This window comes from Suricata suricatta, chromosome 2 (assembly GCF_006229205.1).
Source record: "Suricata suricatta isolate VVHF042 chromosome 2, meerkat_22Aug2017_6uvM2_HiC, whole genome shotgun sequence".
NCBI classification, from domain to species: Eukaryota; Metazoa; Chordata; class Mammalia; order Carnivora; family Herpestidae; genus Suricata; species Suricata suricatta.
In genome coordinates this window covers 168,822,070-168,839,716 of record NC_043701.1, presented here as the reverse complement: position 1 = coordinate 168,839,716, position 17,647 = coordinate 168,822,070, and the positions used below count along the sequence as shown (strand labels likewise).

At 40.6% G+C, this 17,647-nt stretch overlaps 1 long non-coding RNA gene across 2 annotated transcripts in view; it reads left to right on the top strand.

The window, feature by feature from the left end:
- Window positions 1-17,647, top strand: part of LOC115285885 — a 77,864-nt gene that overhangs the window by 32,515 nt on the left and 27,702 nt on the right. Inside the window, exon 1 of one of the 2 annotated variants that reach the window (XR_003905733.1) lies at window positions 6,128-6,750. The exons of the other annotated variant lie outside the window; for it this stretch is intronic. This is a non-coding gene — a long non-coding RNA (uncharacterized LOC115285885). Of the gene's footprint in view, window positions 1-6,127; window positions 6,751-17,647 lie in introns of those variants that run through there. 2 annotated transcript variants of the gene reach the window in all.

Sequence of the window (17,647 nt, the reverse complement as noted above, 5' to 3'; positions counted from 1 at the left end):
GGCTCCAGGCTCTGAGCTAGCTGTCAGCTTGAACCCACAAACCATGAGATCATGACCTAAGATGAAGCTGGATGCTCAACCAACTGAACCACCCAGGTGCCCCTCTTAAAGGTCTTTCTTAAGTGAAACTTGCATAAAAAAACTTGTGAGTGTATGATAGCGAAGACAGCAATGACTAGTAGTACTGTTTGGAGCTATTGCTTTGATTTGTGCTAATGTGCCAGCAATTTTCCCCATCACTGCTTTTACGTCATCATTGAAAATGTCAGCACAGTAACAAAAATTTAAAAAAACCACCTACAAATAATGTTTAATTTTATTATAAAAATAGTTTTGACATTTGATATTTTAACTCCCTGAATGAGTCTTAGCATATCCCCAGGAGTCTACAAACTACATTTTAAAAGCCTCTGCCACAGAATAACCTTCATAAAGTAAAAAAAAAAAAATAGGTTTTTACTCTGCTCTCTCTGATCTACCTGTAACTGGGACGTAATCCTCCGTAGTCTATAGCTGCAGTTTTGGTTAACATTTATGAGTATATTTTTAAGTTTGACAGAATTAAGAATGCTAGTTTTGATTTTTTTTTATGTTAAAACTGTAGGATATGTTGAAAAGTAGTGATTTAATGAGTAAACAAAGAGGGTAGGCAGAATCAAGGCTCTCTAGGAAGAGTGGGAGATGGTGTATGTGTTGGGGAGTTTCAGTAACTACTTACTTTGTGAGAACTGCAAAGAACCGTCTCCAGGTGACTCCGATATGTACAGAAGTTTGTGAGTACAAGCGTGCCTTGGAGATATGGTGGGTTTGCTTCTAGACCATCACTGTAGTCACTATCACAATAATATAAGTTAAATGAATTTTTTGGTTCCCCAGTGCATAAAAATACTATGTTTGCACTATGCTGTCCTCTATTAAGTAAATGTGCAATAGCAATATGTCTAAAAAAAGGATGTACCTCAATTAAAAAATATTTTATTACTGGGGTACCTGGGTGACTCAGTTGCCTAAGCGGCTGACTTCAGCTCCAGTCATGATCTCACCATTCATGGGTTCGAGTCCCACGTCAGACTCTGTGCTGACAGCTCAGAGCCTGGAGCCTGCTTCTGTGTCTCCCTCTGTCTCTGACCCTCCCCCACTCATGCTCTGTGTCTTTCTCTCTCTCTCTTAAAAATAAATAGACAAAAAATGTAAAAAATACTTTTTTTTTTTTTTTTTTTTTTTTACTAAAAATGCTATCATCTGAGCTCTCAGCAAGTCATAAGCACTGATCACAGGTCACCATAAGAAATATAATAATGATGACCTAGTTTGGAATGTGAAGATTACCAAAATGTGACACGTCGATTCGAAGGAGCAAATGCTATTGGAAAAATGGTCCCAATAGACTTGCTTGACCCAGGGTTGCCACAGCCTTTAATTTGTAAGAAAAATATAATATCGGTGGAGCTCAAGGAAGCAAGGTGCAATAAAACTAGGTATGCTGGGTACACCTGGGGGTAATGCCAAGAATATTAAAGGCAGCTGTGGAGGCAAGGCCACGTGCTCTTGTTTTTCAAGGCTCAATGCTGATATTGGTGACACCACCTTCCTGGGCTACCAGATATTGGCCCAGGCAGTTCCATTCCCCACCACCAAAGTGAGCACATGGAGGCAGCTCAGAGCCCAAAGTCCCCAAAGCAGAGCATGAGCTGCCCTGCGTTAGTTCCACGTCTAAAGAAGGTGCCAGCTTTCCCTTGGCCAGACAAAAAAACCTTTAAGCTAGTCATAATCTTACAGGTGTTATGTTGGGTAAAGAAATCAGACACAGGGGCGCCTGGGTGGCTCAGTTGGTTGAGCGTCTGGCTTCGGCTCAGGTCATGATCTCACGGTTCGTGGGTTCAAGCCCCGCATCGGGCTCTGTGCTGACAGCTAGCTCAGAGCCTGGAACCTGCTTTGGATTCTGTGTCTCCCGCTTTCTCTGACCCTCCCCTGCTCATGCTGTCTCTCTCTGTCTCTCAAAAAAAAAAAAAAAAGAAATCAGACACAAAAGAATATATATCATGTAACTTTATATAAAATTCAAAATAAGGCAAAACTGTCAGAAGGACAAAATTGTGATAACTTCTGGGGGAGGGATATAGACTGGGAAATGGCACAACAGAACTTTCTGGAAATGATACCATGTGCTGGAAGTTAAATGTATAGATCTCAGTGATTTGTACATTAAGATTAATGCATGCAAGTTTTAGTTTTTACCTCAGTAAAAGTTAGTCATAAGCTTTCTAACATAAATGTAAAAAACAGGCACACATAGGATAACTAACAAACTATACTGAGTGTATCACACAAATGTGAGGATGTGCATGTTTTGAATTTGCTTGGAGAAGTTTCTCTGGCCATGGAGCTGGTTCATACCTGTTTTTCTTTTTAATGTTTATTTATTTATTTTGAGAGAAAGCAAGCATAAGCAGGGGAGGGACTGGTGGGGGGCGGGGGAGAGAATCCCAAGCAGGCTCCTCAGTGTCAGTGCAGAGCCAGATGCAGGGCTTGATCCCAGGAACCATTGAGATCATGACCTGAGCTGAAGTCAAGAGTTGGATGCTTCCCAACTGAGTCACCCCGGTGCCCCCTCATACCTGGTTTTGGAAGAATGGATGTGAACAGTTCAAGGAGAAAGGAGCCTACTCTGTGGCCCAGGCAGAAGCGTCAGGATGCGTGGCTGCTCTCTGCCTCCCATGCAACCTCGTGTACAGATATTTTTCAACATTAGACCGTAAGCGCTTTCCAGGGAATAATTTCCAAAGCAATTACTTCCCGCTGTTAATAGCCAATTAACAAGTAGGAGATAACTCCTCAGTTGTATTGTGGGTAGGTAGAGCAATGTAAAAGCTACTAATTAACACTCGGTCTTTTAACAAACTAATTAATCTAGCTGGGCAAGAACAGTTTATTTAGAATACATTGAAGGCTCTGAATCCCCAAATTTCATTTTTCACCATGCCGATAAATAATTGAAGCCCACAGCTTTCATTTGTCCTGTTCATCCCTCTTCTTTGATGCCACTTGGCTTTGAAGCACCCTCCCTAATAGGAGGGAGCTATTTATCTATTTCTTTAATAGCTTCATGAATATTTTCTTCCCTTTTATTCCTTGTTAGCACTTGCCAGTTCTTAACACTGCAAGTTTTCTCTCCTGAGTCCTATTTGCTTTTGTCTCCTCTACCACTTGGTGTGTTGACTTTGGCCACCATAATCCTATAGGTTATTTAGGATTTGCTTAGGACAGGTAGTGGTTATTTAGTGTAATGCTTTTTTAACTATGCTTTAAAATCACCTTGCAAAGCTTGTGATAAGATGCAAATCCCTGGTCTTACCTCCATCCTCCACTTCCTCTTCAAGGATTCTGATCCAAAAATTCTGGGTTGAGCCCAGAATTTGCATTTTAAATAGGCCTCCACATCTACCTTCCTGTTGATTTGGAGGCAAATGACCTCAGCTGGAGAAATACTGCTTTGGTTGGACAACTGGTCACTGGTAGTCTTCCTAGTTAGGAAGTGCACTTCTAGAAATGGGAAGATAACTCTTTTTTAATATGCATTTCTTAATTTTAAGTAGGCTTTATGCTCAATGTGGGGCTTGAATTCAGAACTCTGAGATCAAGAGTCACATGCTTTACCGACTGAGTGAGCCTGGCACCCTGGGAAGATAACTCTTTAAATGTGACAACCTGCTTGGGTCTCCGACCCTCTTCTCTGTCTAAGCTATGATTAGGTTGAGAAATAAAATAAGGAAGTAGCAGATGGGGGCCGAGAGATCTTCCTCGTTACCGATAAGGGCTAATTTGTTAGATGGGACTCAGTGCAAGAGCCAAATAGGCCGAATAGTCTTGGTGGACGGAGACTCTTAGAAATGCCAAAGAGAAGACGGTAGGTATCTTGATAACCTAATACATTTTACAAATGTATACTTTGTAATGTGCTTTGCTATTTATAAAATGCTTTCAATTACAGTGTGTCATGGGGCCCTTCCAATCACCCCTGAAATTGTATCACCTTTCCTGAGGCTGACAGCGGCCTTTGCTTGGATGACTCAGCTAAATACATCAGTCTTTCGACTTCTGTGCTCCCTTCTGTCCTCCTTTCCAATACCATGGCAAAGAACACAGGGAAGGAGGCCTGGTTTATGTGACCTGAGAGGCCTGGAAGGAAAGCAACCTCTCTGGCCACTGGTTTGCTGGCCCAGGACCACAGTTGGCCATTCTGCTCTAAGCCTCTGCTAATGGCTGCCAAATCTACGTCTTGTCTGCCAGCTCAGCCTGGGGCTTGTTGCCTTAGCTTCCCCTTGGTGTCTCAGGACTGGAAATTCCTCTTAAACTCTGGAGTATCCATTACTAGGCCCCTAATCTGAACATTCCCTTCCCTCACGCCTAGCCCTGACTTTGGCGGGCTCTACAGCTGACTCTGTTGGCTTTCAGCTTAGCATTTACCCTGCACTGAAAACCAGAAAAACGTAGGAGAACAAACTTGGTCTTCTCTTTGCCCAACCCTCCCATTTTATTTTCTTAGCTATGTTGGGGCTTGTTGTGTTGGTGAATGATAGGCTGCAGGGTGGTCTCTTAGGTCCCCAATACTGAGCTGCCTAAGAAGCTGTCTGCTAATGAGGGGTCCAGCAACTCCTCCCCCTCCAGGACTTTGTGGTTGAGGACATTTGTCTGAGGTTATAGATGCACCCCTACCCTTCTACCCATGGTCCACAGGGCTCAAAGGGATCATGCCACAGGTTGTGTTTTCTGGAAAGGAGACACAGACACCAAGATGTAGATTAGTTTGCAGAAGGTTTATTAGGGAATCTTCTAGGGATTACCACCTGTGGAAGGCAAAGGAAGGAAGCCTGACTGGGCAGAGGGAGAAATTGGGCTGTGATGTGGTCTCAATGGCCCCAGACAGTCCTATGGAAAGCCACGAATGGCCCTTTAGAGTTGTCCTGAGTTGAAGCAGGAGGGACAAGTCTTTCTACTGCCCTATATCTACCAGTTATTGGATGGGAGCTGAGCTGCAAAGGAGGCATAGCCTGGGCAAGGTGACCCTTTAGCTGAGGCCAAAGGTACATAGCACAGGGCCATCTGCCAGTGTCACTTCCTGAAGCTGCAAGGGTAGGTCTTTCGGTCCTGAGGAGGATGGGTCTGGAGAACCACAGTGTCCCCTATAGACTCAGTTTTCTTTTTCTTCTCCTGTGTCATATCTTCCATCTGCTCTAGGCAGCCAACATAGGTAGAAGGTTATATTCTCTACATTATAGAAGAAAATCTATGATTTTATATGCCAAGGAATAGCCCTTGATATGGAAAATGGGAGCTAAAAGGATTTAGAAAATTGTTTCATGCTCAACAATGTCTGTCTTATAACCAATTATGTTGCAAAAAAATGCTATTTTGAATTTAAGAAGCTTAATTATAACCCTCTCTTTCTCTTTGTAGCTCTTCTGTAATAATCCTAATACCCTCAAAGCATCTGGTTAGATAATTTGGGCTATCTAGGGAGAAGATACTGTATACAGAAAAGCCCAAGAGAAAACTGCAGAAAAATTTTTGAAAATATTTGGCATCTACCTGCATATATGTTTTTCTCTTTCCTTCTGGCTCATAGTTACTTTGAGGGCTGGGGCCACATTATTCTTCTGCTTTTACATTTTTCATGTTATTTAGTTCCATTAGTACACTCTGGTAGATAGGGTTTTGCATCTCAATTATCTTAATGAAACTGCATGCACATTGGTGTGTTTGTTATGTGTGGGACCAGTTACCCTAAAGCTTAGCCGCCTAACAAACATTATGGCACATGGCTGCTCATGGTCAAGAATTTGGAAGAAGCTTAAATGGTTGGTTCTGTCTCAGGGTCTCTCATGAGGTTCATGCACTCATCCCAAGGATGGATCAGGGCTAGAGAATATGTTTCTAAGCCCATGCATGTGGTTGTCAGCATACTTTGGTTACTCACTGCCTGTTGCCAGAGGCTTTAGTTCCTCAGTAGTGGACTTCCTCAGACGGCTGTTCACAACATGGCAGCTAGCTTCCCCAAGAGCAAAAGACCAGAGTTGAACCCAAAGGGCAGGGCACAGTGTTTCATAACCTAATCTCAAAAGTGATATATTATCACTTCTGCCATAGGTGACGGGTCAGAGCGATCAACCCTGGTGCAGCGTGGCAGGAGGCTATGCAAGTGTGTAAATACCAGGAAGTTCGGATCCCTGGGGCCATCTCTGAGGCTGCTACTGCAACTGGCATAAGTTCTCGGTCATTCAATTCTTGTGAAGCATGGCATATTGGAAAAAACCTGGGCTTAGGACTCAGATAATTGAGAAAAACTCACTCTTGTCATCCACTACCTTTGTCATCTTGGAAAGTCACTTCAACAGTTCCAGTTTCTTGAGAGTAACATGGAGTTAGGAATACCTTCTTCAGAACAATGGTATGAATAACAAATGAGGTAAACTATTCAGAAAGCCTGGCCCATGAGGAGTACCAAGAGAGGAACATTAACACATGATAGCCGTTGTTCTTAATAACAAATTCAGCATTCCTTCCGTACTCATATGTCATGTTATCTGCTCTAACCCTCAGGACCCAGTGGTGTTCCAAATAAAGATTTGCAACCCTGGGGGGTGGTCCACCCAACCCAAGAGCTGTATCTTCGGGGTTTTGCATGCTCCCAACTTCCAGTGACAAGTGACAGTCCTCAGCTAAACTGAGCAAGCAGCACTCCTGGTTCAGGTAACCTAGGGTAATTTTGCCTTGCTCAATGTCAAGGTGAATTAGCTATTGCAATTTAATTTCTTGAGCTGTGTTTGTCTTGGTCCCAAAACAACCCCAGGGGAGGAGACTGAAGATGTGATTCTAATTTGTTTTAATCACAGTTGATATTTCTCATTGTTTTGAAACATTTGTGTTTTCCCTGACAAAATGTCAAACACACAAGTGAATTATATTCTGAGTTCTACATTAAATATTTAAAAATACATGAGTGGTCTGAAAGTAATTACCCTTTTAAAGCTCTCTGGTACTCATACAGCTCCTATTGTAGTGCCAATTGGCTTACAGGTGTCATCAATTAAAGTAAAAAGGAAAATCCAGTCTTAAGTTAGTTATGTGATGAAAATTCTTAACATGGGAAACAAATTAAATATTGCTTACCTCCATTTGGGCCAGGTATATGTTTTGTCTTAGTTCTACTCCACTGTTCTAACTAGTCAAATGTTCTTGGTTCTTAAATTGAAAATTCTAATCTTTAATATAAGTAACAGAATTTGTCAGTGGCTTCTCTACATATTGTCCAAACATGTCCCTTTGGAAGAAAGCAAATATGAAACACATTTGATGCCAGATGGATAATGTAGTATTTTTTTTTCATATTGTTCAAGGATTCTTGGTTTCCCATAGGATTCACTATAACATGGATTCCCAAGTTCATTTCAAATATAATTTGATTTATATACATCTTTCCAGGAAAACATTTACCCTGTGAAGACAGCTCTGGTTATATGGTTAGGGTTAGCATTGAACCTGAATACCTTTCCACTCATGTAATACTCACACAGAACAAAGGAGTTTTGAAACCTACCATGTAATTCTAAATGGAAATGTGCTGTGGAAATTAGCTCATTTCGGGCATCTTTTGATGCATATCCAAAGTTTAGAAGGCACTGCAGGAGAGCTGATAAATAATTTATTTTGCTCTTCAGCTCTTTATGCAATTTTTTCCCCTTTAGCTAATTCTCCTAAAAAAGTGTCTTTCGTTAAGAACTTGAAAGAATTTTCTTTCTTTTACTCAGACTCATAAGTTTTCCTTTTCTATTATCACTGATAGTTGAAACATGTTTAAATAAAAAATTTTCCCTAAAGGTATGTTTTCTTTTTTTTTTATCTTTGTTCATAGGATGAGATGAAATTAAAATCTGGTGTATTTTGAAATTCATGATTCAGGTCTTATCAAACTGAATCCTGCACTTTTTTTTAAGAGTCAGCACTTACGGTTTTTTGAAACTAGTACATTCAAATCTCAGAATGTAAGCAGAATCTCAGAATCTGGATCTTTGTATTTTTTTCAGGTTTTAAAAATTAATTAATAATTTATATTTTAATTTACATCCAAGTTAGCATATAGTGAAACAATGATTTCAGGAGTAGATTCCTTAATGCCCCTTACCCATTTAGCCCACCCCCCTCCCACAACCCCTCCATCAACCGTCTTGTTTGTTCTCTATATTTAAGAGTCTCTTATGTTTTGTCCTGCTCCCCACTTTTATATTATTTTTGCTTCCCTTCCCTTATGTTCATCTGTTTTGTATCTTAAATTCCTCATATGGGTGAATTAAATTCCTCATATGATATCTGTCTTTCTCTAACTGACTAATTTTGCTTAGCATAATACCTTCCAGTTCCATTGACATAGAGGCAAATGGCAAGATTTCATTCTTTCTGATTGCCGAGTAATACTCCATTGTATATACACCACATCTTCTTCATCCATTCACCTGTTGATGGACATTTGGGCTCTTTCCATACTTGGGCTATTGTCGATAGTGCTGCTATTAATATGTGCCCCTTCGAACAACACACTTGCATCTCTTGGGTAAATACCTAGTAGTACAATTGTTGGGTTGTAGGGTAGTTCTGTTTTTAATTTTTTGAGGAACCTCCAACTGTTTTCCAGAGGGGCTGCACCAGTTTGCATTCCCACCAGCAGTGCAAAAGGGAGCCTCTTTCTCCGCATCCTTGCCAAATTCTGTTGTTGCCTGAGTTGTTAATTAATGTTAGCCATTGTGACAGGTGTGAGGCAATATCTCATTGTGGTTTTGATTTGGAGTTCCCTGATGATGAGTGATGTTGAGCATTTTTGCATGAATCTTTGTTTTTTAAATTTGTATTTACATATTTTAGTGTTTTTTTCTTCATTAGAACACTGTCGAGCCTGTTTATTAAATCCAAATTGGAAAATACAGGAATGTGGAAATGAAGTGCCTGTCTTGATCATTCCCTTTACTCAGAGATGAACACATGGATATATTTGTATATATTCTTCTTTCTCCTGCATTTATAAAAAATATTTAATTGGATTTTTGAATGGGATGGAAAGCGTGTCTGAGGAGAGGTCTTTTCCAGAGAGAGAATTACTTTATTTATTTCTTTTTTTTAGAGAGAGAAAGAGCATGAGTAGGGGAGAGGGGTAGAGGGAGAGAGGGAGAGAATCTTAAGCAGGTTCTGTGCTTAGCACAGATCCCATGACCCTGGGATCCAGACCTGTGGTGAAATCAAGAGTCGAATGCTCAACTGATTGAGCCACCCAGGCGCCCCTCCAGAGAAATATCTTATGCCCTACTCTAAGGCATTTCTCATAACAATATAAGAAATACTTTTATTATTAGGCTTTATCCAGATATCATCATAATTGAATACACTAGCTTTCCACATCCCTCCCCGCCCCAGACTTACAAGTCAGTGTTGCCAATAAAATCAGGTGGGTTTGACTCAGGGGAGAATTCTCCCCAGGACTCTCATGATAAATTGGGTATCATGCTTTTTGGGAGTTCCACTAGCCAGGAGGCCAGGTCTTTTATGCCCTAACTGAAGCCATTATTCTGGACTCTTTTAATTTTTATGTAAGTCTTGGTCATCTGCTATACACCTTCAAGCCATCTTTTAAGCAAAGGGAAATGGCTGGTGTATTTTTAGAGCTTTCACATAACTATACCTCTACCCCTCTGTCAGCTTCATATATGGAAAAAAAGGGAATAAATTTGTGCAGTTGTAATTTATAATTTTTCCTTCTCAAAGCTATAATTATTGCTTCATTTCCTTTTCGTATTTCTTGTTGCAGAGTAAATTTTTGAGGCCAGAAATTTCGTATATTTACATGTCATTCTTTTTTTTTAACTGGATGTCTGAAGAACTTTTCTTGATAGTACAATGCTTTCCATGAATCTCCTTTTTAAGACGCTTTGCCACAAGTAAAACTAGGTCTTTAATTTAGCCTTTTTAGCTCCTGGATTCACACTACTTACTCTCTCTGAACTTCCAGTTTTTTTTCTCCTTCCCTCTTTTCTTCCTTCTCTGCTTCCATTCTTCATTCCTTTCTCTTTATTCCTATAAAATGAGGATGATAATGCTTCACCAGGTTGTTGTAAGGATTAAATAAGAGATTGCATGCTGAATGCTTATCTGGTAAACACAATCCTGCTCAGTTAAAAAATAAATAAATGAAAAGTAGTTATTTGTATTACTGGGCAAATCCTGCATTAACAAAATGAAGTATCATTGGAAAAATAACTAGTCACTGGTCCCAAGATTAAATAACAACAGAAACACCCCAAATGTTCAGTCATGTCTGTTGTAAGAATAGGGATGACTTGTGTGCATGTCATATTTTCAGGTACGTGACATTGTTCTCAGAACACAGAATGTGCTAAAAACTGCTCAGAAGGTTTTTTGGTTTACTCCAAAGATTTTTGTGCCTGTGAGTACAGTGGGATAGAGGAGGGTCTCTTTTTATTGATCAATTGATGGATTGATGAAAGTCAACAGGACAGAGAGCACAAAGCTCTGAGTACACGTTGGTGGGAGTGAAGGGCTCTGGGTAGGGAATGGCTCTTCCACCAGCCTTCTGACCCAGCTTGAAGCCTCGAGATCCTGATTCAACCTAGAATGCCTCTCTCCTCCCTGGTACACCTCCCTTGTTCTGATCTGTGCCCTGGAAATGTGTCTCTGGGCTGGGGCTTCAAGTTGATATGGGCTTCCTCTGAGGAGTGAATATTTGGAGAATTCTCTCTTTTCTATTCCTCCACCTTCCTGCTTCCCTTTCTTCTTTTCTGCTCCTGCCTGGTTTCCTCCCTGCTCCACTTCTCTGCTCTTCACAGAATTGGCACTGAGGAGAGGAAATGACCTGCCAAGATGTCAGGGAAGGTCGTTGAGAGGATGTGACCCCTGGTTGACCTGTGAGCTAATGCGGGCAATGGTGGTCCTCACTTTCTCCCCTGTCCTTGGAACGTATGCTCTGCTCACTGTTCCCACAGTCGGAGCCGTTTCAAGGACCTAGTGTTGAGAGATAGGTGTTGTTGAGACCATCTGAATGGTATATGTGACTGGACCCAGTTAGTCTCGGTATGAACTTTAAGATTCTGATGGGCAGCTTGGAGATCTGCTCCTCTTATAGTTGCCCAGGAGCCTCACATGTAAGTTCTCTTGCCTAGAAAACCTGCCCCCAACCACTCTGGAGTGAACTGCCTCTTTCTTTGGTCTCTCCCTGCCTACTACCCAGTTTGCAAACCAACAGAGGGTTGAGTATCAACACTAGGATTTCTCCCCATTTTCCACATTTTTCAACCAATGTGTCTCTTATGATGGAACCTCCATTTTTTCAAAAAATTTTTGTTTAACATTTATTTTTGAGAGACAGAAACAAAGCATGAGCAGGGGAGGGCTAGAGAGAGGGAGACACAGAATCCAAAGCAGGCTCCAGGTTCCGAGCTGTCAGCACAGAGCCTGATGTGGGGCTCGAACCCATAAACAGTGAGATCATGATCTGAGCCAAAGTCTGACACTTAACTGACTGAGCCACCCAAGTCGCCCCAGAAGCCCTGAAGTTTTGATATTCCCTTTAATTCCTTGAGAGTCACCATTCTATATTCTGTCTATATCCTCTAGCTAAGAGAGTTTTACTTTCTGTGGTCTGCATTATTAAAAAGAATATGTTGTGTTGTTTTTTTCCATTTTATAACACGTGAAATTATGTGATAATGTGAGTATGAGCTTTATCAAGCTTGAAAAATTCCTCAAGCTCAGGTATTACTCTTGGAGGCAGCGTCCTTGCCTAACATATGCCGTGAGGCTTACCTAGGTAGGTTGGTGAGACTATCTTTGAAAATGACCAGTCTGTGGAAGAAACTCTTCTTGCTCACAAGCCCTGAGCACCTCTCTCCTCAAGTCTTGCCAACTCAAATTGGCATAGACCCCTGGAGCCCTCAGTGGTCGTGGAACTAGAGTTGCCATGACCCGCCACCTACCTGCATGAAGGGACTGCTGGAAAGTCAGCTACAATGTCTACTATGTGTTTTTATAAGAAAACCTACTGATCAGCAAGAGGACCTTTGAAAGGATGCCTTTTAGATTCACAAGCCCTGAGGTTTAGGTGATGTGAAAAACTCATGTTTGCCCTGCTACTCACACTTGCTGAACATTTCTGAGAAATGTTGATGCCACCAACGGTAAAACAAGTGCCCATCTACACATCATTAGCAATCCTTTCAATTGTGGATTTATGGCTGTTCTTTCTTTCTCTCTTTGTTCTCTCTTCTGTCCTCTCCTCCTCCTCTTCCCTTCTTTCTGTCTCTGGTTTTGCCATCTTGGCTATCATTGTTTAAATTATATTCTCCTTTTGTTTGTTTGGCTGAAGAAGGACATATTGTAGAGGCATTTTTAAAACCTTGGAGAAACTATGGGCCCACTCCCCTTTCCATGTGACAGCTATAATGTGGCAGAGCCAAGACCCTGTCTGTCCAATATTCCAAAGCCCAGGTTCTAAACTTCTGTGAACTTCACCAGCAACCATACTTGTAGTGTTAACAATAGCACACCACTAAGAGGGTACCAAGAGGGAAGATCATTAAAGGCCATCATGGAAGAATCACATAGGAGTCACATCTTCTTTTAGGAGTCTTGGGTTTCTGGTCCTTCTTTGTATTAGGAAATTGTGAAATTAAATGGGGTGCTTTTCTACCGATATATCAGATAAATTAATAGAAAGAAATTAATAGAGAAACAGAAGTAGCCACGATCATTCTTTCCTGATCATGGTGCCTGCATGTTTTGAACAGAGCTGCCTTCTTTAAATGGAACTCCAGTTCTTTCCTGTGCTCTCAGAGCTGAGGCTTTGTTCTCCCTCTGGAGGTAGTGCCTTCCCTGCTCCACTTTCTAGGCTAATAGTCTTTCATTTACTGGAAGAACTTATTTTCTGTGGGGCTCAAAGATAGCTGGGTGCTTCAGCTTCCTTAAAAACTGGATTCAATAAAACTGTTCTTGAAAGTGTCCTGTGAACAATCAATCGAGATAACACATTGCCTTAGGACTGGTCTCTTGGAAGTGTCCTGAATGAACACCTTATCACTCAGAAAATGACCAAGTGGAAGAGAGAACCTCTCCAAATGTCATTTGTAATCAAGGCACTTTTCTGTGCTACCCAATCAGCCAACAAGAACACTTTTTCTTTTAAGTGTTGTTGTTGTTGTTGTTTTTTAATGAATCTCTACTTTATGGAGATGGGGCGGGAATGGAGATCTAGGTTTTGCTGAAGACATATGTTATAGAACTTTCACGTCTTAAAAAATAGGCTCTGAAAATCTATGGTACCTAGAGATTAAATCAGAACTCCATTTATTACTTTCCTTGAAAAAAAACCCAAATGAACATTTTGATTTTCATGAAAAATTGGGAAGGACTAAGGAAATGAGGAAAGAAAAATTAAACATGGGTCCCTTATCTCTCGATATGATATGGTTTATCTAATCATAAATGAAGATGATTATAAATTTTATTTCTTTGTTTTCACCTTTCTTTTTGACAACATCTTCTTCCCTATAACCCTAACTTGGCTGAAACCTCTGATACAGCAGCCTCTCATGTAGAGCAGAATTGGGGTGTTTATCAGGTCCTCTTGGGAGGTAACAGAGCACAGCAGAAAGCAGACTGGTTTAGAGATTGACAACTGCCGATTAGAATTTTACTCAGGAGATACGCAATGTTGGACTCTTCGCTAAGCCTCTCTGAACTTCAGTTTCTCACTGTCAAAGCAAGTTTAATACTTTAAGGTCTCAGGTCAAAGGTCAGGGCCTCCATGATAACTTTCCTGAGCACATGATCTAAATAGGGCCTCCCTTCATTATCTATTGTATCATCCTGTTTATTTCCTTGAACAATTGTTTCTCAATGTATTTGTTTATATTTTCAGACTAGACTGTGTACTTCTTGTCAGCAAGGACTTCATCTGTCTTTTCCAGTGCTGTTCCTAGGGGCCCAGATAGCATTTTGTATATTAGAAGTGTTCTATAATTTTTGTTAAATCGGTAGATGAATAAATAATGAAATCCCTTCTTCATAGAGTTTCTCTGATGGTCATTTCAGATAATGTTTGGAAAGCTTCACTAAATGCTTAATATTCAGTAAAATCTTGAGATACAGTCATCCCCACAGGTTCAGCCACCGGGATATCTACATGAGGGAGAGGTCACAATGCTCACATGAGTCCTATGGGATGGACCCCCCAGAACGGTCTTCTGTGGGGACTCTGAGGCAGTGCTCCTACACTCAGGGTTTCTAAGTCGTTTTCTGTATTCCAGAAAACCTAGTCAGAATCCTACCTTTAGCCTCCCTGAAACAGCATGTGCTAGGGACCTCAGACTTGTTTATTTTGGGCTATCATTAAACCAACTCAGTGTGGTATCCCCACTTACCTCGTGCTGCTCAGACATGCTGCTTGGTGGTAATCTGTGTCTGTTTAATTAGAGGTGGCAATTAATTAATTGGATGTAATGAGCGCTGTGTGTGTGTGTGTGTGTGTGTGTGTGTGTGTGTTTAATGAACACAATCTTTGAAATCTTGGTGGATGAGCAAGGTAGAAGAGAATGAGAAATCCCCGTGGTGGCGAATAGATTGGACACCTCTGAGCTCAGAGGAATTGCAGGTGTTTGCCCAAGTGTCGGGTTGGGCTGGGAGATCTTGGAGGTCATTTGAAGCTGATTAATAGAAGCTATTCTTAGGATCACAGAGCTCAGGAGGAAGGTTTTAGCTAAGAGAACAAACCCCTCTTTCTTTTGTCCTGGTTTCCTGAAAGGCCCCAGATCATGGGGCCTCAGTTCTCCATCTTTTGCCAACATTCCCATTCTGTTGGGTGTGTGTTGTTTGGTGGTGTTTGGTGCTCGGAAGGGGTGATGAAACTATAGCTGATTCTCCAGCAGAAGCCTGAGACTATTCTTGACTCCTTTTTATAGCAAAAGAAAATAACAACAACAAAAAAACCCACCCCAAACCCAAAACAAAACAGGAAACAAAATGTTACAATGGCAGTCACGGTGCAGGGCATTGACTTGGGTTTGTTGAGCACACATTACTTCCCTCTAGGAGCTCAGGTAAATTCCTCTTTAGGCAACAAAAATCTTAGAAAATCATAGCTGGAACAGTTGACTCTCCCCTTCTCACCGAGGTGGGGGAGTGCAGAAACTATTGCAAATGGCTTGTTTGACACTGGATTTTCCCTTCATTATGAAAAGCACAGCTATAAATGCCATGGTTATGAAATTCATAGAGCAAGATTAATCCTTAGGTGGGAATCTATATAAGTAATAATAATTCTTGTTTTCCTCGTCAAAAACAAACTGTGAAGCATCATCATATTTAAATACCATGCCATTTGAGGTGTGTTTTGTTTTTTCTTTGTGTCGCACGGTTGGAACTGTTTGATGAGGGCTCAGATATTCTATAATAATCAAAGACACTTAGGCAGTTTTTCTTCCTGTAAGTAATTTTAGCTAAGAAATCAACCAGAGTTAAGTACTGCATTTGGGCAGGAAAATAAGGTACTTTAGGATTTATTTGTTATATGCTAATATCCCAGGGAGAAACATATTTTCAGGCACAGAACAAAGAAACAATAGATATTCGTGAAAATGTAGTTTCACAGCCACATTTTACAATTCAAAGTTTCAGATTCTTTTCATATGTTGTTAGTAACAATCTTGGAAGGATCTTTTTTTTTTTTTTTTTTTTTTTTTTTTTTTAAGGTATGTTCCAAAGTCCTTGCTTCTTTTAGTTCTCAGTTTGGGGAAGTAAATACTGAGTGATTGCTACATGCCCCAAGGTGAGATAAAAGGAGACAGTGGTTATGAATCCTGACCTCAGAGGTTTTATTGTCTTTCTTGGTGAGTGGGACAGACATGAGAAAAGCAAATAAAATAGCACCATCCACAGAATTAATGCAGTTGGTAATGGCACTGGTTTCTGAATGAAGCTGTAAAGGATGAGGTATGTGGCTGTCATTTTTCTGATGTATGTATTGCACTTTCTGCCCACCATTTCCTGGAATGCTCTTTGATCTTTCCAATACGTCTTTCAATTTAAGGGAGCTGCTTTGCTAGGAACTGTTCTAACTCTTCCCAAACCCTAGGCCAGCTCTTCCTTTTTGTAACTTAGCTATAAGATCAATTAAAAAACGTCATATCTAGCCTTCAGTATCACTCTGTTGAAAATTTTTTGAAAGGATTTTAAAATTATTTTTGCCTTTAGAGTGATTTGGCTACTTGCCTTCCAATTTAGAATTAATGAGCAGTTGTACGAATTCCTGGAATATGTATTCATAGTCATACAGTGAGAAAAGTCTAACCAGAATGTTGTTTTTACATAAAGTGAAAAAATTTTAATGAAATCTAGCTATGAAAAATGCTGGCATAATATTAAATTTTGTAGATAATTAAATATTTATTAAATTCAAATTTTCAGTTGTCTTGTTAAAACCACACTCGTTTCATAGACCTCTGAAAAATCCCTCCTCGGGTTTTGCACAGGACTTCAAATACCATGGAATAAATACAGAGAGCACAAAAAAGTACCTTCCTTGCTCAGTAGGTAAGGCCTTTCCAAGAGAAGTTATTACATTGCCATCAGAGTGACATGAAATAGAGAGCGTAAGGGGTCTCTGATGTTTTGCCCACTTTGGCCATTGAACAGAACTCCAAATGACTTCCATCTCCCTCTTCTTCCTTGGTAGCAGTTGGGTTGAATTTTTTTTTTTAATGTTTTATTTATTTTTGAGAGAGAGGGAGCGAGAAGAGAGACAGCATGGGCCATGGAGGGTCAGAGAGAGAGGGAGACACAGAATCCAAAGACAGGATCCAGTCTCTGAGCTAGCTGTCAGCACAGGGCCTGATGCGGGTCTTGAACCCATGAACCATGAGATCATGACCTGAGCTGAACTCAGATGCTCAACCAAGTGAACCACCCACGTGTCCCTATTGGGTTGTGCTTTTAATTGAGGATGAGGTGGGTAGTTCCTCTGATAGTTGAACAAAATGTTGTCCTCAATGATTCAATGCATCTATTTAGCTCTTTTTATACATACCAAAGAGCCACATGACCAATGATCCTCAAGGACAAAACATCTAATATTGAACAGTTACTGTATTTCAGACTTCATGCTAGTGTCATAGATATACTGTGAGTTGAGGAAGTCCCAAGTATATGAGCTCAGTATTTTTTTTTTTAAATTGTTTTACAGATGAGCCAGCTGGGGAATTTAAGTATTGTGACCAGTTACCCATGGCTAGTAAAAGGGAGTATTGGCAGTGGGCCCACACCTTGGGCAGATATTCACACACTCATATAGTTATCTTGATTTTTTAATATGTTTTAATTTGGTTATTGCTGGTGTTCAAGACTACTCTATCATTAGTTACAGTAATTTCATCATTGTTCCCTTGGATTAAAAAAATTTTTTAAATGTTTTTTTAAATTTATTTTTGAGAGACAGAGAGAGACAGTGTGAGCGGGGGAGGGTCAGAGAGAGAGAGAGAGGGAGACACAGACCAAAGACAGGCTCCAGGCTCTGAGCTAGCTGTCAGCACAGAGCCCG